Raw genomic sequence first — 18410 nt, 5'->3', positions numbered from 1 at the left:
ACACAGGGAAGAGTATACGTATTTTGAGGAAGGGCAAATGTCTTTAACAAAAACAGAGATGTGACCTCCATATCTGTGGACCATCAAGGGCCCAAAGGTTCATGTTAGAAAGCAGTAGGCAAAAAGTTGAATACATAAGGAAGACCTGATTTTTAGAAAAGCCTAGAGCAGAGATTGTTCTAGATTTACAGCTATTCTCAAACCTGGCTGCTCAATAGGATCACCTGGAGAGCTTTTTTTTAAAACTTTTTGCATTGTATAGTATAACATATATACAAAGCAAAGAAAGAAAAAAGCAATAGTTTTCAAAGCACTCTTCAAAAAATGATTACAGGATAGATTCGAGTTTGTCATGGGCTACCATACGATCCTCTCAGATTTTTCCTTCTAGCTGCTCCAGAATATAGGAAGCTAGAGGGCTTAAATACTTTTTTATCATCACAATTGACTTTTTTTTTCCTTCTTTTTTTGTGAACAATAACATATATACAAAAATGCTATAAATTTCCAAGCATAGCACCACAATTAGTTGCAGAACATATTTCAGATGTTGACATGGGTTACAACTTCACAGTTTTAACTGGTTTTTACTTCTAGCTGCTATAAAATACTGGAAACTAAAAGAGATATCGATTTAATGATTCAGCATTCATATTCATTTGTTAAGTCCTATCTTCTCTGTATAATTCCACCATCACCTTTGATCTTTCCATACCTTTCATTGGGGTTGTTTGGGCTATAGAAATTCTAAATTTTTGATATTGGAAGGTCTATCACAAATATGGGGTAGGGAGATGGAACTATCTGATGTTCTGGAGAGGCTGAGCTAGGTTTCAAGACTTATCTGGACCAGGGACCCATCTGGAGGTTGTAGGTTTCTGGAAAGTTACTTTAGTGCCTGGAACCCTTGTGGAATCTTATAAATTGCCCTAGGTGTTATTTAGGATTGGTTGGAATGGTCCTGGATGGGGGTTGGCAGGTTATGATAGACAGCAAGGCATACCTGAAGCTTGCCTAAGAGCAACCTTCAGAGTAGCCTCTCGACTCTATCTGAACTCTCTCTGCCACTGATACTTCATTAGTTACACTTCTTTTCCCCTTTTTGGTCAGGATATAATTGTTAACCCACGGTGCCAGGTCTGGATTCATCCCAGGGAACCTGGAGAGCTTTTAAAAAATCTTATAGTGGGATCAACAATGCCACCCTGACCAAAAGGAGGAAAAGAAGTGTAACAAATAAGGTATCAGTGGCTGAGAGAGTTCAAATAGAGCTGAGACACTGGAGGTCACTCTCATGCGGGCTTTAGTTAGATATTGCTACCTATCCTAGCTTGCCAAAACCCAACCAAAACCATTCCTGCCAACCCTGAAGAACACCTAGGGTATTATACGAGATTCTACCAAGGTATGCACTAGGTTTGCTTTCCAGAAGCTTATAACCCCAAATGGGTCCCTAGACCAGATAAGTCCTGAAATGCAGAGAAGCCAGCCTCTCCAGAACATCACCAGCTCCATCCCCCTATCCCATATTATTAACAGCCCCTTTCAACATGAAAAAGTTAGAATGGACAAAGCCCAGATACTCTTAAAGAATGGGAGAAAGACCAAAGGTGATTGAGTTATACAGAGAAGGTTCAGTTTAACAAAGGAGTATGATTGTTGAATTATTATATTGATATTTTCTTTAGTTGCCAGTGTCTTGGAGCAGTTAGTGGTAAAAACCTGAAATTGTAGAATTGTGTTCTAGTTTGCTAGCTGCCAGAATGCACTATACCAGAAACAGAATAGCTTTTAAAAAGGGGGAATTTAATAAGTTGCTAGTTTTACAGTTCTAAGGCAGAGAAAATGTCCCAATTAAATGTCCAAATTAAGGTACCAACAAGTGATTACCTTCACTCAAGAAAGGTCAATGAAGTTCAGGGTTTCTCTCTCAACTGGAAAGGCACATGGTGAACATGGCGAAGTCCTCCAGCTTCCACTCCAGGCCTCTTGCTTCATCAATCTCACCCAGAGGCGTTCTCCTTCATCTCCAAAGGTCGCAGGCTGGTGGACTCTGTAGTTAGTTCTCATGTCTCTGCTGGTCTTGTCATTCTCAAGCTTTCTTCAAAATGCTTCCTCTTTTAAAGGATTCCAGTAATCAAGACCCACCTGGAATGGGTGCAGTCACATCTCCCTCTATTCAAAAGTTAATACCCACAATTGGGCGAATCACATCTAAAAGATAATCTAAAAGCTCCCAGTCAGCAATATTGAATGAGGATTAAAGGAAATGGCTCTTCTGGGGTGCACCACTGATTCAAACTGGCATAAACTGTAACCCATATCAAACTCTGAAATCTGTTCTATAGCTAATTGTTGTGGTATGCCTTGAAATTTACTGCTTTTTTTGTATATACGTTATTTTTCACAGAAAAAAAGAAAAAATAGATTGTGATGATAAATACACAGCCATATGACGATATTGTAAACCTGTTGATTATACACTTTGGATCATTACATGGTATGTGACTGTACAATATATATATCAGTAGAAACACATTAAAATTAAAAATAAAAATAAATAAAAAAGATTAAACATTAAAAAAAAATCTTCTTACAGCAGAGCCTTATCCCAGATCAAAAGTATGAGAATCTCTGGGAGTAGTTGCCTGTGCCTTAAAAGGTAAAAGCACACAAGGTGTTTCTAATGTACACTCTGGATTGACTATTCAAGACTGCACTTTTGAGCTGACTACCTTGTGCAGCTTATCCGTAAACATTCTCAGTTTTCTTAGGTGTTTTTTTTCCTTATTGACAGTGCTGAACTTTAAAAATAGGAAAATATTTCATCAACTTCCCATACAAGACTAGTATGGTACACTGACTGCAGTCTGCAACTTTCAAATTTTATTTCCACAATGCCCATAGGAAACTAACCTAGAAAATTATTTCAAACTTATAGTGCCCTTATAACCCTGGAATGACATGCTAGGGAATGTTCTAGGCTGCATACATGTTCAGATTTTACAAAAATTATCTTTTAAATTTAGAAGGAATCTAATATTCATGTATATAAAAGTCATATTGCTTAGATTAGAGCAAATGTAAGATTAACTCCATTCATTCAGGGCCTGAATCTAATCCTGGTTTCAGAAGTGCAATGACTACAATGTATTAAATTTACTTTGTAGCATATACCTTCAGAGTACTTCACAAATAAATGGAAACAACAAATGTATCCCATATAGCAAGTCTATAACAATAAACAAGTGTCCTGTGCAGAAGGAAAAGTCATAAAGGTGACTGGAGAGTTGACAGCCTGTTGATTCTTCAAAAAGCTGATTTTTCGGGGTTTTTTGTTTGTTTACGAGAAAGCAAACTTATGAACATGCTTCAGGATCCATGTTACCCTACAAAGGGCTTATTCCTGAATTCCGACTTTTTTTGTATGTTAAACAACTGCTTTCTTTACCTGCAAACCTAAGTTAGTCACAGCTGTCTTCTATGTGGTGTCAGGTTTTGCTTAAGGGCAAAAATGTGAGACCATAAATTGGAAGCCTATAGTTAGGATTCCGCATGTAGGTTTAAGCAGATAAAGTTAATAATTACCCAACCTCCGTGGACCATATCCCAGTGTAACCGTGGGGGTTGGGGAAGAACCGAACGATCAAAATGTTAAACATAAGAGTCCTGAAATCATACTTCTTCGGGAAATATGGAACTAGATTTCAAGAGTTGGTCATTCACTCGTACCGCAGCTCTTCAGAAAGGTTACCTTCTAAAAAGAACGCAAACCGACTCCTCGACTTAGGGGTGAGAGTTAAAAAGCAAGTCGTGCGAGTCTAACGAGTGGGACCGAAGGAAATTCAGAGGTCACCGTAAGAAGGGGGATGATGGGGACAGGAAAAGGTGAAAGGGGCGGGCAAAGGCCATCCGGTGTGAACCTGGCTGCCCAGCTCTTTATGCACCCAGGGCAGCGCGGGGCCTCTCCCGCCAGGCGCGCGTCTGGGGGGTCGGGGCGCAGTGTGAGCCCCCCGAGCGCCGGGCACCAAGGAGCGCGGGGCGCAGGGAGGTCCCGGGGAAGAGGGGTGCGCGCGCGCGCATCCCCAGAAAGGAAGCACACTTTGCACAGCCCTAGCCTCCCGGAGCAAGGAGGGGGTGGGTGGAGCAGAGCCCGGAGCCGCCCCCGGAGCCGCCCCCGCAGCCCCGGCCCCCGCCCCCGCCCCCCGCCCCGGCTGTCAGCGGCCCCCTCCCGCAGTCACTCACCCGCCGGCTGCGCGGTCTCGGCCGCGGCGGAGGCAGCGGCGGCGGCAGCGACCCCCGCTTGGGTCATGATCCCAGGCGGGGAAGGCAGGAGTGTCCGGCCGCTCAGGCGAATCTCTCTGTCCGCGGCCGCCGCCTGCTCCTCCGGGGCTGGGGGAGCGCGGGCCCAAGCCCTCCTCTCCCCCCGCCCCCGCCGCCTCTTCTTGCGGCCACCGCCGCCGCTGCGAGCCCGAGCCCTCGAGGCCGGAGACCCGGCGGCAGCGCGGCCTCAACTTTCCCAGCCCCCCTCCCCCCGCCCCTCCCCACCCCTCCCGCGGCCGGGGCTCGGCACAGGAACAGCCTACCCTGGGTGCGCCGCCCTCCCGCCCCTGCCATTCATCTCACCAATCCGGCTCCGGGGAGGTACCGTTCTAGCCAATCTGAATCCGGGATGCCGTTGCGCTAGGCTAGAGGGCGGGAGGAGGTGAGGGAAAACAGAGGAGTCAACGGGCCTCGGGCGACCCAATGAGGAGGGCCGGGGGGCGGAGGTGTGCAAGTTGGGTTGAAGTAACAGGAAATATTCTTAAAGGTAGAGTGATGGACAGGATGGGAAGCCAGTAGGTGAATGGGAAAGAGGTGGCCCTGGTTCCTTAAAGGGGACGCCTCTAAGGAGGAATCCAAGAAAAGGTGTTTTTAGAAACTTCTTTGTATCCTCTTCTCTGTTCTACTATCCACATATTTCAGTAGGAGTTTGGAAGAGGAAAAATTGAAGAGGAAGAGGGCAAGGAAGGCTATCGGAAATTATTAGAGCACTCCTCTTCTTCCAGAAAGCAGGAAAACGGGACGATGTCTCTGGAAGAAGAGGTGGGAAGAAAAGAGCAAATGCAGACGTCTCGGCCTGCCCTTTCTTTGGAAGAGCGTTGGCGACCTGACCGTCGGAATTCGCAGGCTGTGGTTTTCTGTCATGCTTCGTTTGCAACTACGCACAGATTCCTGAAAACTAGAGATGGCCCGTGCTTAGAAATGCCCTGGGGGTGCTGGGGGTGGAGGGAGCGTGTGGCATTGGGGGATGGAGTTTAGAACCCCAAGCTTAAGATTCCTAGAGACCTGGACCAAGGAAGTGTGGGGCCGCGGACCAGGGAATGAGACCCGCTGGGTCGCTTAACTCCAAGTCCGTTTGGGAGGGCCTGCAACCGTGTTCACACCACCCTTTTCCTGGTCTCACCCCACACTTCATAACCTCTCACCTCCTGAAACAGGTGTCCTCCACCTAGTGGTAACGAAAGATTTCCTAGCGCTTCCGCAACCAGGTTTGAAAAACGTCCCAGATCTCAGATGGCCATGGGCTAGATCCAGTAACTTGCAGAATGTAGTACACAGGACCTGGCATGATGATAATTGCTTGAACTTTTGTACAGAGAAAGCAGTCCTTGCAATATGAAAAAGTTATCCGATAAAACTAAACAGTACGTGCACCTTCTGTATATACAGAGGTCGCAAAGCTACAAATGAAAGAGAAGGTACCTTTAAGGTTGCGGGTAAATTACGGCGCTACTAAACCATCTAGAAATTTTCTTTAAGTCATATATCTTGCCTTACGAAGAACTAATTAGTCCTTGAATGGCCTTGACACACCCAAATTAAAGCTACAGAGACGAAAGTCCCCAGGATTCGGAGCCAAAACAGTCATGTAACGACAACCAGCATGAAATTGCATAGAATTAGTATGTACATCTATAGGAAATAGTTTCCATGTATTCAGAAAACAAGGTATTCTGGTTGAAAAAAAAAACAAAACTATTCCAGTTCATAAAATGCCATATTTAGCGTATGTATAATTTTTCAAAAACTACAGTACATGGATACTAAAGTAAAACCACACGTAATTTTGATGATTCAGAAAACAGAATTTAATGGTTTTTTGCGCCTTTAAAATGCACAATAATATATTTCTAGCACAATTTAGAAATGAAAAAATAAGAGAAATTTCTGTTTGCTACAAGGCCAGAATATTAGCATTTAAACTTCTAGTCATCTGCAAATGTTCCAAGAAATGATTATGATGATGAATATGCAACTATGTGATGATATTGTGAATTACTGATTATATATGTAGAACGGAATGAGCAGAATAGGAATGTCTGCATTTGCTTTGTGTTTTTTTGGTATTTAAAAAAATTAAATTAAATAAAAAAAAAAAAAAACACTTCATCTTCGTTTTCTGACTGAAGTCCAAAGCCAAGCAGGGATCCTTTAATTGGTTTTGCCCATTCAACATTGGCTCTCTGCACTAGATATGAGAGGATGACATCAGGTAATCCGGTCCAATTTTCGGGCCAGCCTTACATTCGTTCACAGTGCCTGACCAGAAAAAAAAAATTTGGTGGTCAACTGAAATTGCCTCGGGCCCAAGTCCATTCTACGCACTGACAGTGTGAATCTGATTTTCATCCACATATTTAAAACTCCTCAATGGCTCTAAAAGACTATCTGCACGACCTACAAGTCACTTCCTTGCATCCCCAGTTTCATTTAGTGACGTCTGTTTTTCCTACTATTGGTGGTGACTGCCAGAGGTCCGCTTGCGGCCGGCACCAGGGATGCGGGGGCTGCTCCTGGCTCTGCTCCATGCCCCTAACCTCTCCCAGAAGCAAGGGCTGCGCAAAGTGTTCCTTCTTCCGGGGCAGCTCTGCCTGCGGGTCCCCGCCCCCCTTTGTACCAGGTCGGGGGTTGGGGGGCGGGGAGACTTGCGTTGCACTCCCTGCCCCAAGTGCGCGCAGGAAGGGAGAGGCCCCCACTGCCCTGGGTGCTTAAAGAACTAGGCAGCCAGGTTTACGCAGACGGCCTCTGCCCGCCTAGTTCTCCTTTCCTATCTCCACCCCCTCTTTTTTCATTGCCATCTAAATTTCCATCGGCCTAACTGGTCAGACGCCTGCGACTTGCTTTGAAACTTAAACTCCTATGTGAGAAAGAAAGGTTTGGGTTCTCTTTTTTCGAAACTTGCCCTTTTGAGGAGCAGTGGTACAAGCGAATGACCGACTCTTGAAGTCTCTATTTTATAATCCCTCAGAAACCCTGCAACTCTTTTCCAAAGTAGTTGTAGCATTTTGCATTAGGAACAGCAATATATGCCAGTTCCAGGTACTTCAGATTATCGCCAACACCTGGTATTTCAGTCTTTTTCATTCTAGCCATTCTAGTGACTAGAGGGTGGGAAGTGGTGTCTCGACATGGTTTTAATTTGCACTTTCCTAATGACTAGTGATGTTGAGCGTATTTTCATATATTTATTGGCCTTTGATTATCATCTTTGGTGAAATGTTTCTTAAAAGTTTTTAGTTCATTTTTAAATCGGGATGCTTGTCTTATTATTGAGTCGTAATAATGTTCTGGATAAAAGCCCTTTCGCAGATATATGTTCTGCAAATATTTTCACACAGTCTGTTGCTTGCCTTTTCATTTTCTTAACAGTGCCTTAAAAAAAAAGCTTTATTGAGGTTGATTGACTTAAGAATAAAGTGTACACAATATGAGTTTTGACATCTGCAAACATCTGTGAACCATTACCAACAATCAATGAACATATCCATCCCGCCCCCTAAATTTCCTCATGCTCCGTATTAATTCCTCCTGTTCCCCAGACAAACAGTAATCTGCTTTTTGTCACTATATATATTAGTTATATTTTAAATAATTTTATATAAATAGAATCATACAGTATATACTCTTTGGCCATCTTCTTTCACTTAACAAAATCCTTTGTGATTCATCCATGTTGCAGAGTGTACCATAATTCATTCATTTTTGTTGCTGAGTAGTATTCCATTGTGCGAATATATCATAAGTTGTCCATTCAACTTCTGTTGGATATTTAGATTGTTTCCAGTTTTATTACAAATAAAGATGCTATAAACATTAGTGTACAAATCTTTGTATGAGCAATTGCATTCATTTCTCAACTACAGGCATACCTCAGATATTGCAGGTTCAGTTGCAGACCACCGCGATAGGGCAATATCACAATAAAGTGAGTCACACAAATTTTTTGGTTTCCCAGTACATAAAAATGTTATGTCTACACTATACTGTAGTCTATTATTGAGTGTGCAATAGCATTATGTCTAAAAAAAGTACAGCTCTTAATTTTAAAATATATTATTGCTAAAGAAAAAAAAACTAGCCATCATCTTAGCCTTCAGCAAGCCATATTCTTTGTTTTTGTTTTTGTTTTTAGAGTCATAATCTTTTTGCTGATGGAGGGTCTTGCCGCAATGTTGATGGCTGATGACTGATTAGAGTTGGCAGTTGCTTTTGGTTAGGGTGGCTGTGGCAATTTCTTAAAGTACGATGTTTAAGTTTGCTGAAGCTGCTGGAATTGCAATATATCAGAAACAGAATGGCTTTTAAAAAGGGAATTTAATTGAGTTCCAAGTTTACATCTCTAAGGCCATGAAAATGTCCAAATTAAGGCATCTAGAGAAAGATACCTTAACTCCAAAGAAAAGGCCAATGAAGTTCAGTGTTTCTTTCTCAGCTGGAAGGGCACATCTTGACAACTGCTAGCTTTCCACCTCATTTCATAAGGCTTCCCTGGGGGCATTTTCCTTCTGCTCCACAGGTCTCTGGCTGTGTGGGCCCTGTTGGTTCTGTTGTCCCCTGTCATTTCTGAGGTTTCTCCAAAATGTTTCCTCTTTTAAAGGATCCCAGTAAACTATTCAAGACCCACCCTGGATGGATAGAGTTACATTTCCAGCTATTCGAAAGGTCACACCCACAATTGGGCATGCCTAATCTCCGTGGAGATAATTTAATCAAGAGTTTCTGGCCTACAATATTGAATTAGAATTAAAAGAAATGGATACCCTCACTGGAGCCTGCTCATGCCAAAATAAGAAAAAAGAAATGTCTACCCTCACAAGATTGTATAAGGATTAAAACACGGCTTTTCTGGGATGTATAATACTTTCAAACTGTCACATGAGACAGTAATAAAATTTGCCACATCAATTCAATCTTCCTTTCATGAAAAATTTTTCTGTATCATGAGATGCTGTTTAATAGCATTTTACCCAGAGAAGTTCTTTCGAAATTGGAATCAGTCTTCTCAGACCCTGCCACTGCTTTAACAACTAAGTTTATGTAATATTCTAAATCCTATGCTGTCATTTCGACAATGTTTACAGCATCTTCATCAAGAGATGAAGGTTTCTTGCCATCTCAAGAAACCACTTTCTTTGCTCATCCATAAGAAGCAACTGTTCATCTGCTAAAGTTTTATCATGAGATTGCAGCAATCCAGTCACATGTTCAGGTTCCACTTCTGCTCTAGTTCTCTTGCTAGTTCCACCACATCTGCAGTTACTTCCTCCACTGAAGTCTTGAACCTCTCACAATCATCCATGAAGGTTGTTACCTCCTAACTCCTATTAATGTTGATATTTTTACCTCTCCTTTGAATCATAAATATTCTTCATGGTATCTGGAATGGTGAATCTTCTCTAGAAGATTTTCAATTTACTCTGCCTGCATCCACTGGAGGAATCACTGTTTATGACTGTTAAAGTTTAACACAAGTATTTCTTAAAAAATAAGATGTGAAATCAAAATGACTCCTTGATCCACAGGCTAGAGTGGATGTTGTGTTAGTAGGAATGAAAACAACATTAATCTCATTGTATATCTCCACCAGAGCTCTTGGGTGACAAGGTACATTGTCAATGAGCAATAATATTTTGAAAGGATTATTTTTTCTGAGAAGTATATCCAAAAAGTGGGCTTAAAATTTTCAGTAAACCATGTTGTAAAAAGATGTGCTGTCATCAAGGCTTTGTTGTTCCAATTTTAGAGCACAGGCAGAGTAGATTTAGCATCATTCTTAAGGGCCTTAGGATTTGGAATGGTAAATAAGCATTGGCTTTGACTTGAAGACATCAGCTGAATTGCCCCTAACAAGAGACTCAGCCTGTCCTTTGCAGCTTTGAAAAAGTCGAAAGGCACTAACTTCTCCTCTCCAGCTCTGAAAGTCCTAGATGTCACCTTCTTCCAATAGAAGGCTGTTTTGTCTACATTGAAAATCTGTTTAGTGTAACCACCTCCATTAATTATCTTAGCTAGATGTGGTGGTTTAGAGCTGTACCTATCCCAGAAAAACATGTTACTAAACTTAATCCATTCCTGTCAGTGTAAACCCATTGTAAGTGGGATGTTACTTTGGTTAAGGTATGACCCACTTCAATGAGGCTGAGTCTTAATCCTACCAGTAGATTCCTTTATAAGACAAAGTTAAATACAGACACAGAGAGAGAAAGCCACAGGGAGCAGTCAGAAGCTGAAATTCAAAGGAACTGGGAAGAGATGGGAGAGTGGCTAAGAGAAGCCAACAAGTGACTTACCATGTGACAAGGTAAGTACCAAGGATCACTGGCAGTCAGCCTCAAAATGGCACAGTCTTTGGGAAAAAGCATTGCCCAGATGATGCCTTGATCTGGAGTTTCATTTAGCCTCAAAACCACAAACAAATAAATTCTCATTGTTTAAGTAGAACTGTTAGATGGTATTTGCTTGAATAGTCCAGGAAACTAAAACATTAGATCTTCTAGATAACTTTCTGCAGCCTTCTACATTAACATTTGCCACTTAACTTTTATAGTATAGAGATGACTTCTTTCCTTAAACTGCATAAACCAACCTCTGCTAGTTTTGAACTTGTTTTCAGCAGCTTCTTCACCTTTCTCAGCCTTCATAGAATCCAAGAGAGTTCGGGTCTTGCTTTGAATTGGGCATTGGCTTAAAGGAATGTTGTGGCTGGTTTGATCTTTTATCCAGGCCACTAAAATTTTCTCCTTATCAGCAATGAGGCTGATTTGCTTCCTTATCATTCTTATGTTCACTGTAGTAGCATTTTTAATTTCCTTCAAGAACTTTTCCTTTGCATTCACAACTTGACTAAACTACTCGGCACAGGAGGCTTAGCTTTTGGCCTGTCTAGGCTTTTGACATGCCTTCCTTATTAAACTTAATCATTTCTAGTTTTTTATTTAAAGTGAGAGATATATGACTCACTTGAACACTTAGAGGCCATTGTAGGGTTATTAATTGACCTAATATCAATATTGCATTGTCTCAAGGAATAGGGAGGCCCGAGAAGAGGGAGAGAGTTGGGGAAAGTCTGGTTGGTGCAGCAGTCAGAACACATATAACACTTATTGATTACATTTGTTGTCTTATATGGGCATAGTTTGTGGTACCCCAAAACAGTTACAATAATAACATCAAAGATTACTGATCACAGATCACCATAACAGATAAAATAATAATGAAAAAGTTTGAAATATTGTGAGAATTACCAACATGTGATACTGACACATTTGATGAAATAAGTACATGCTGTTGGAAAAATGGCACCAATAGACATGCTCAGTGCAAGACTGCCAAAAATTGCCAATTTATAATAAAATGCAACAACATTGCTTTTTATTGTGAAGCACAAAATGAAGTGCAATAAAGTGAAGTATGCTTGTAAATGCTTGGGATACCCATTGGAATAATGGAGTCATTTGGTAGGCATATGTTTAGTTGTTTTAAAAACTGCCAAAATGTTTTTCAAAGTTATTATGCCCTTTTGTAATCTTACCATCAGTGTATGAGAGTTTCAATTGCTTTATATCTCTGTCAACTCTTGGTAAAGTCTGTTTTTAAAATTTAGTCACTCTAATAGATACATAGTGATATCTCATTTTGATTTTAATTTGCATATCGCTGATAATTTATTGGTATTTTTTCATGTACTTATTACCATTTGTAAATCTTTTGCCCATTTTTATTTGATTATTTATTTTTATTCAGTTTTGGGGAGTTTTTTATCTATTATGGATACAAATCCTTTATCAGGTATGTGGTTGCAAATATTTTATCCCAGTTCCTCTTTTTACATCCTCTTAACAGTGTCTTTCAAAGAGCAGTTCTTAATTTTAAGTCCAATTTTTATCAATTATTTCTTTAATTGTGTTCATGGTGCCATATCTAAGAAATCTTTGACTAACACGAGGTTACAAAGATTTTTCTCCTGTTATCTTCTAGAAGTTTTATGTTTTACATTTAGATCCATACTGCATTTTGAATTAATTTTTTTATGGTAGCAGTATAGGTTGAAGTTCATAGTTTCCATAAGGAAATCCAACTTTTCCAGCACAGTACCTTTTTTTTTTTTGGCATGGACAGGTGTCACAGTCAGCTTCATGTGTCAACTTGACCAAGTGGTGTTACCTGTTTGTCTGGTTGGGCAAGTGCTGGCCTGTCTGTTGCAATGAGGACATTTCCTAGAATTAGATCAAGAGCAGGTCAGCTGCATCCACAGCTGATTCCACTTGTAATTAGCCAAGGGGAGTGTCTTCTGTAATGAGTGATGCTCAACCTAATCACTGGAAGCCTTTTAAGGAGGATTCAGAAGAGACAGGCTCTCTTCCTGCTTGGCTCGCAAGCCTCTCCTGTGGAGTTCATGTAGACCCTCCATCAGAATCGTCGACTTCACAGCCTACCCTGCGGATTTTGGACTTTGCGATTCCATGGTCACGTGAGACACTTTTATAAATTTTATATTTGTGAATGGTCCCTGTTGATTCTGTTTCTCTAGAGAATCCTAACTAATACACATCCCCTTGCACTAACTCCAAATACACACATGCATGCACACATACACACACACCCTACACAGACACATACACTAAATGAGGTGTGGCTTATTTATCTATCCCTTAGGTTTATACGTTAAATATAAGATTTAGAAACAAATTTAAAATGGAAAACCAAGTTGATTTATTATGTCACAGTTATACCACTCTCCTATTGAAATGTTTAGTAAAAAAAAAAAACATGTCCAAATAAAATATTAGTAACTTGCTGCCAAAGGATATTCAACATTAATAATGTTAGAGTATAGAGCTTGCATTTTGTTGTGACTATAAGTATAATATATTCATATCATTATAAAAGAACTTCTGAAACAGTTAACATTGAGAAAGAGTGATAGTTTAAGGCTCAAAAATTTATCATTTGGTGAAAAAGCCACACAGATGTCACCAATATTTTTTTTAAAAAAGCAGGGATCTATCATCAAACTCATTCTGTCCAGAAAAAAAACAAAACAGAGATTATTTTGGCGACTTTTCAGTTACTTAATAGCTTGAAATGGATACACAACCATCACATTTTTTTTATATGAAATTGGTTTCTCCTTTCATTTTTTTCTCAGTTGGTGGTTTACAAATGGAAAGATACCTTGGCTGATGAAGTTCAGGGCTTCTCTCTCAAGTGGAGGGCACATGGTAAACACAATCAGAATTTCTCTCTCATCTGGAAAGGCACATGATGAACACAGTCAGGGTGTCTCTTTCATCTGGAAGGGTGTATGGCGAACATGGCATCATCTGCTAGCTTCTTCTCCTGGCTTCCTGCTTCATGAAGCTCCCCAGGAGGCATTTTCCTTCTTTATCTCCAAAGGTCGCTGGCTGGTGGACTGTGCTTCTTGTGGCTATGTCGTTCTCCTCTGCTCTCTCTGGATCTCCTTCATTCTCCAAAATGTTTCCTCTTTCATAGGGCTTCAGAAACTAATCAAGACCCACCCAAATGGGTGGAGACATGTTGTCACCTAATCCAGTTTAACAGCCACTATTGATTAAATCATCTCCAGGGAGATGATCTGATTACAGTTTCAAACATACAGTATTGAATAGGGATTATTCTGCCTTGATGAAATGGGATTTAGATTAAAACATAGCTTTTCTAGGGGACATACAACCTTTCAAACTAGCACATCAGGCTAATATCCTTTATTTTTTATTTTAAAATTTTTATTAGAGAAGTTGTAGGTTTACAGAAAAATCATGCATAAAATACAGAGTTCCCATAAAACATATTATTATTAGCACCTTGTATCAGTATGATATATTTATTACAAGTTATGAAAGAACATTTTCATAATTGTACTGTTAACTATAGTCCATCATTTACAATAGGGTTCATTGTGTTATACGGTCCTGTTTTTTTAATTTTAATCTAATAATATATATATACAATCTAAAACTGCTTCTTTTAACTACACTCACATATATAATTTAGTGCTATTAATAACATTCACAGTGTTGTGCTACCAGCACCGCCATCCATTATGAAAACACTGTGATCAATCCAAACAGAAACTTTGTACAATTTAAGCATTAAATCCTCATTCCCTACCCCTACCCGATCCCTTGGTAAATAACCTATATCCTAGATTCTGACTCTATGAATTTGCTTATTCTAACCATTTTATATCAGTGAGGTCATACAATACTTCTTATGTGTCTGACTTATTTCACTCAACATGATGTCTTCAAGGTTTATCCTTGTTGCCACATGTATCGGAACTTCATTCCTTTTTAGGACTGAAAAATATTCCATTGTATGTGTATACCACAATATATTTATCCATTCATCAGTTGATGGACACTTCGGTAGCTTCTATCTTTTGGCAATTGTAAAAAATGCAGCTGTGAACAGTGGATACCTGTTTGAGTCCCTACTTTCAATCTTTGGGATTGCCGGGTCCTATAGTCATTCAATTACTTAACTTCTTGAGGAACAACCAAACTTGCTGTACATTTTACATTGCCATCAACAATAAATGATTGTTCTTATTTCTTCGCATTCTTTCCAATACTTGTTGCTTTCTGTTTTGTTCTTTTAGTAGTTGTAGCCATTCTAGTGGGTGTGAAAGTGTATCTCATTGTGGTTTTGACTTGCATTTCTCTAATAGATAGTGATGAGCATTTTTTTCATGTGCTTTTTAGCCACTTGTGTATCTTCTTTGGAGAAATGTCTAAATAGACATTTGAATGTCTTTAAAAAATTTTAGCAGTGTTTCCCAACTTTAGAGCTATAATTCACATGCCATATGAACCACTTATTAAAGGTGTACAATTCAGTGGTTTTAAAAATATTCCCAGAACTGTGCAATCATCACCACAATCAATTTTAGAATATTTTCATCATCCTAGAAAGAAAGCTCATATCTATTACTTGTCACTCTCCTTTTACCCCCCACCTCTGGCACTGATCTATTTTTTGTCTCTATAGACTGTCCTCTTCTAGACATTTAATATAAATGGAAGCATTAAAGATGTACCTTTTTGTAGGGGGAGGAGCGAAATAAGACAAAGAGACAATGGCTGAGAGATTCCAAACAGTCGAGAGGTTATCCTGGAGTTTATTCTTACACATTATATAGATTTTTCCACCTTTTTTAGTTAGGGTGTAATGGAGAAGCTGGAGAGAACTGCCTGAAAATGTAGAGTTGTGTTCCAGTAGCCAAGTTTCTTGAAGATGATTGTATAATGATATAGCTTTCGCAATGTGACCTGTGTGATTGTGAAAACCTTGTGTCTGATGCTCCTTTTATCTACCTTATCGACAGATAAGTAAAACATATGGATTAAAAATAAATAAATAATAGGAGGAACAAGTGTTAAAATAAACTTAGTAAACTGAAATATTAAGGATCAATGAAAGTAAGAGGTAAGGGGTATGGTACGTGTGCTGGTTGAAAGGATGTATGTCCCCTAGAAAAGCCATGTTTTAATCAAAATCCCATTTCATAAAGGCAGAATAATCTCTGTTCAATACTGCATGTTTGAAACTGTAATCAGATCATCTCCCTGGAGATGTGATTTAATCAAGAGTGGTTGTTAAGATGGATTAGATGATGACATGTCTTCACCCATTTGGGTGGGTCTTGAGAAGTTTCTGGAGTCCTACAAAAGAGAAAACATTTGGAGAATGAAGGAGATTCGGAGAGAGCAGAGAATGCTGCAGTACCATGAAGCAGAGTCCGTCAGCCAGCGCTTTGGAGATGAATAAGGAAGACACCTCCCAGGGAGCTTCATGAAACAGGAAGCCAGGAGAGAAAGCTAGCAGATGATGCCTTGCTCGCCATGTGCCCTTCCAGATGAGAGGAACTCTGTGTTTACCATGTGACTTCTCACTTGAGAGAGAAACCCTGAACTTCCTCAGCCTTCTTGAACTGAGGTATCTTTCCCTGGATGCCTTTAATTGGACATTTCTATAGACTTGTTTTAATTGGGACATTTTCTCGGCCTTAGAACTGTAAACTAGCAACTTATTAAATCCCCCTTTTTAAAAGCCATTCCGTTTCTGATATATTGCATTCTGGCAGCTAGCAAACTAGAACAGTATGTATGAATTTTTTCTGTTTTCTTTTTACTTCTTTTTCTGAATTGATGCATATGTTCTAAGAAATTATCATGATGATGAATATACAACTATGTGATGATATTGTGAGTTACTGATTTTATAACAAGAATGGAATGATCATGTGGTAAGAATGTTTGTATTTATATATTGAATAAAAAAAAAGTACCTTTTTTATGACTGATTCTTTTCATTAAATATGTTTCCAAAGTTCATTTTTGTTCGATTCCTTTGTTCTGCCCATGCACTTCCAAAACAAACAAACAAAAATTCAACAAAGGGTGCCACACAATGGGATTTTCACATGGAAAAAGAATGAAATGTGACCCCCCCCTCCCGCCCCACCATACAGCATACAAGAAAAAAAAAAAAAGTTCATCTTTGGTGTAGCATGTATCACACTTCATTTTTTTATTGCCAAATATTTCATTGTATGAATATACCACATTTTATTTATCCAACCATCAGTTGACATACATTTGGGTTGTTTTCACTTTTTTGGCTATTATAAATAAGGCTCCTATAAACATTTGTGTACAAGTTTTTAAATGGACCTATGTTTTCATTTCTCTTGGTTATACACCTTGTTGAATTGCTGGTATGAAATCTCTATGTTTAATCTTTTGAGGAAGCAGAAAATTGTTTTCTAAGTGACTACATAGGAATTCCAGTATCTTTGTCAACACTTCTTATCATCTTCTTTTTGATCATAGCTATCCTAGTAGGTGGGTATGATGGGGTATCTCATTGTGTTTCTAATTTTTCTCCACATCTTCACTAATACTCTTTATTATCTTTTTTATGATCAAAGCCATCATAGTGGGTATGAAGTGATATTTCTCTGTGGTTCTGATATCCCAATGATTGAAGATCTTAAGCATTTTCTCAGGTGCTTTTGGCTATTTGTGTATTTTCTTTGGGGAAATTCCTTTTTTAAAAAAATTTTGTAACTTAGAGAAGTAGGTTTACAGGAAAATCATGTAAAAAATAGTGTCCCCATATACTCTACTATTAACACTTTCCATTATTGTGCTACCTTTCTTACAGTAAATCAATATGGTCATATTATAGCTCTCGATTTATTTGGGTCTCCTAAACTTTCTTTCAGCAGTGTTTTATAGCTTTATGTGTGCAAGCCTTTCATATGTTTTATTAAATTTACTTCTACATGGTTCATGTGTTTTCATGCTATTATAAATGTTTTTTAATTTAAAATTTCTAATTTTTATCGCTGAAATACAATTAGTGATTTTTGTTAACTTACCACACTCTTTTTAGTTCTAATAGTGCTTTTTTGTTTTTTAGATATCTTAGGGTTGTGTTTTTTTTAGATCATCATGTCATCTGTGAATAAAGATCATTTTCTTTCTTTATAGTCTGAATACTTTTTGTTTTTCTTTTCTTATTGGGCTTGCTAGGGCCTTCAGTACAATATTATATAGAAGTGGTATGGTAGTTTGACTCAGTATGTACCCCAGAAACACATGGTCTTAAATTTAGTTTATTCCTGTGGGTGTGTGAACCTATTATAGGTAGGCCCTTTTAATGAGGCTACTTCAGTTAAGGTGTGACCCACCTCAATCAAGATGGGTCTTAATCCTCTTACAAGAGTCTTATAAGAATAAAAAGCAGACATAGAGAGTGAAGCCATGGAATCACGAAGTTGAAATCAATAAAACCCAGAAGAGAAGGGAGAAATCAGCAGATACTGCCATGTGCCTTTCCAAGTGGCAGAGGAGCCAAGAACAGCCAGCAGTCAGTCTTCAGGAAGAAGGTGTGGCCTTCATGATGACTTGATTGGGACATTTTTCCTGGTTTCAAAACTGTAAGTTAATAAATTTCCATTGTTTAAGCCAACCCATTCCATGGTATATGCTGGAGCAGACTATGAAATTAAAAGAAGTGTTTAAAGCAGCCAATCTTGTCTTGTTCCCAGTCTTAGAAGT

The 18410-nt window shown here is 39.3% G+C and overlaps 1 protein-coding gene across 2 annotated transcripts in view; it reads right to left on the bottom strand.

Moving 5' to 3' along the window:
- USF3 (upstream transcription factor family member 3) overlaps positions 1–4529 on the bottom strand; it is an 87070-nt gene extending 82541 nt beyond the window's left edge. Inside the window, exon 1 of one of the 2 annotated variants that reach the window (XM_077118355.1) lies at positions 4246–4529. The gene's annotated coding sequence lies outside the window, so the exon portion shown is untranslated. Of the gene's footprint in view, positions 1–1890; positions 3944–4245 lie in introns of those variants that run through there. The other variant, XM_077118356.1, reaches the window with a different exon arrangement.
- Between the last annotated feature and the right edge of the window lie 13881 nt (positions 4530–18410).

This window comes from Tamandua tetradactyla, chromosome 10 (genome assembly GCF_023851605.1).
Source record: "Tamandua tetradactyla isolate mTamTet1 chromosome 10, mTamTet1.pri, whole genome shotgun sequence".
In the NCBI taxonomy this organism is placed as follows: Eukaryota; Metazoa; Chordata; class Mammalia; order Pilosa; family Myrmecophagidae; genus Tamandua; species Tamandua tetradactyla.
The sequence above is the reverse complement of the archived record's forward strand: the minus strand, read 5'-3'. Positions and strand labels throughout refer to the sequence as shown.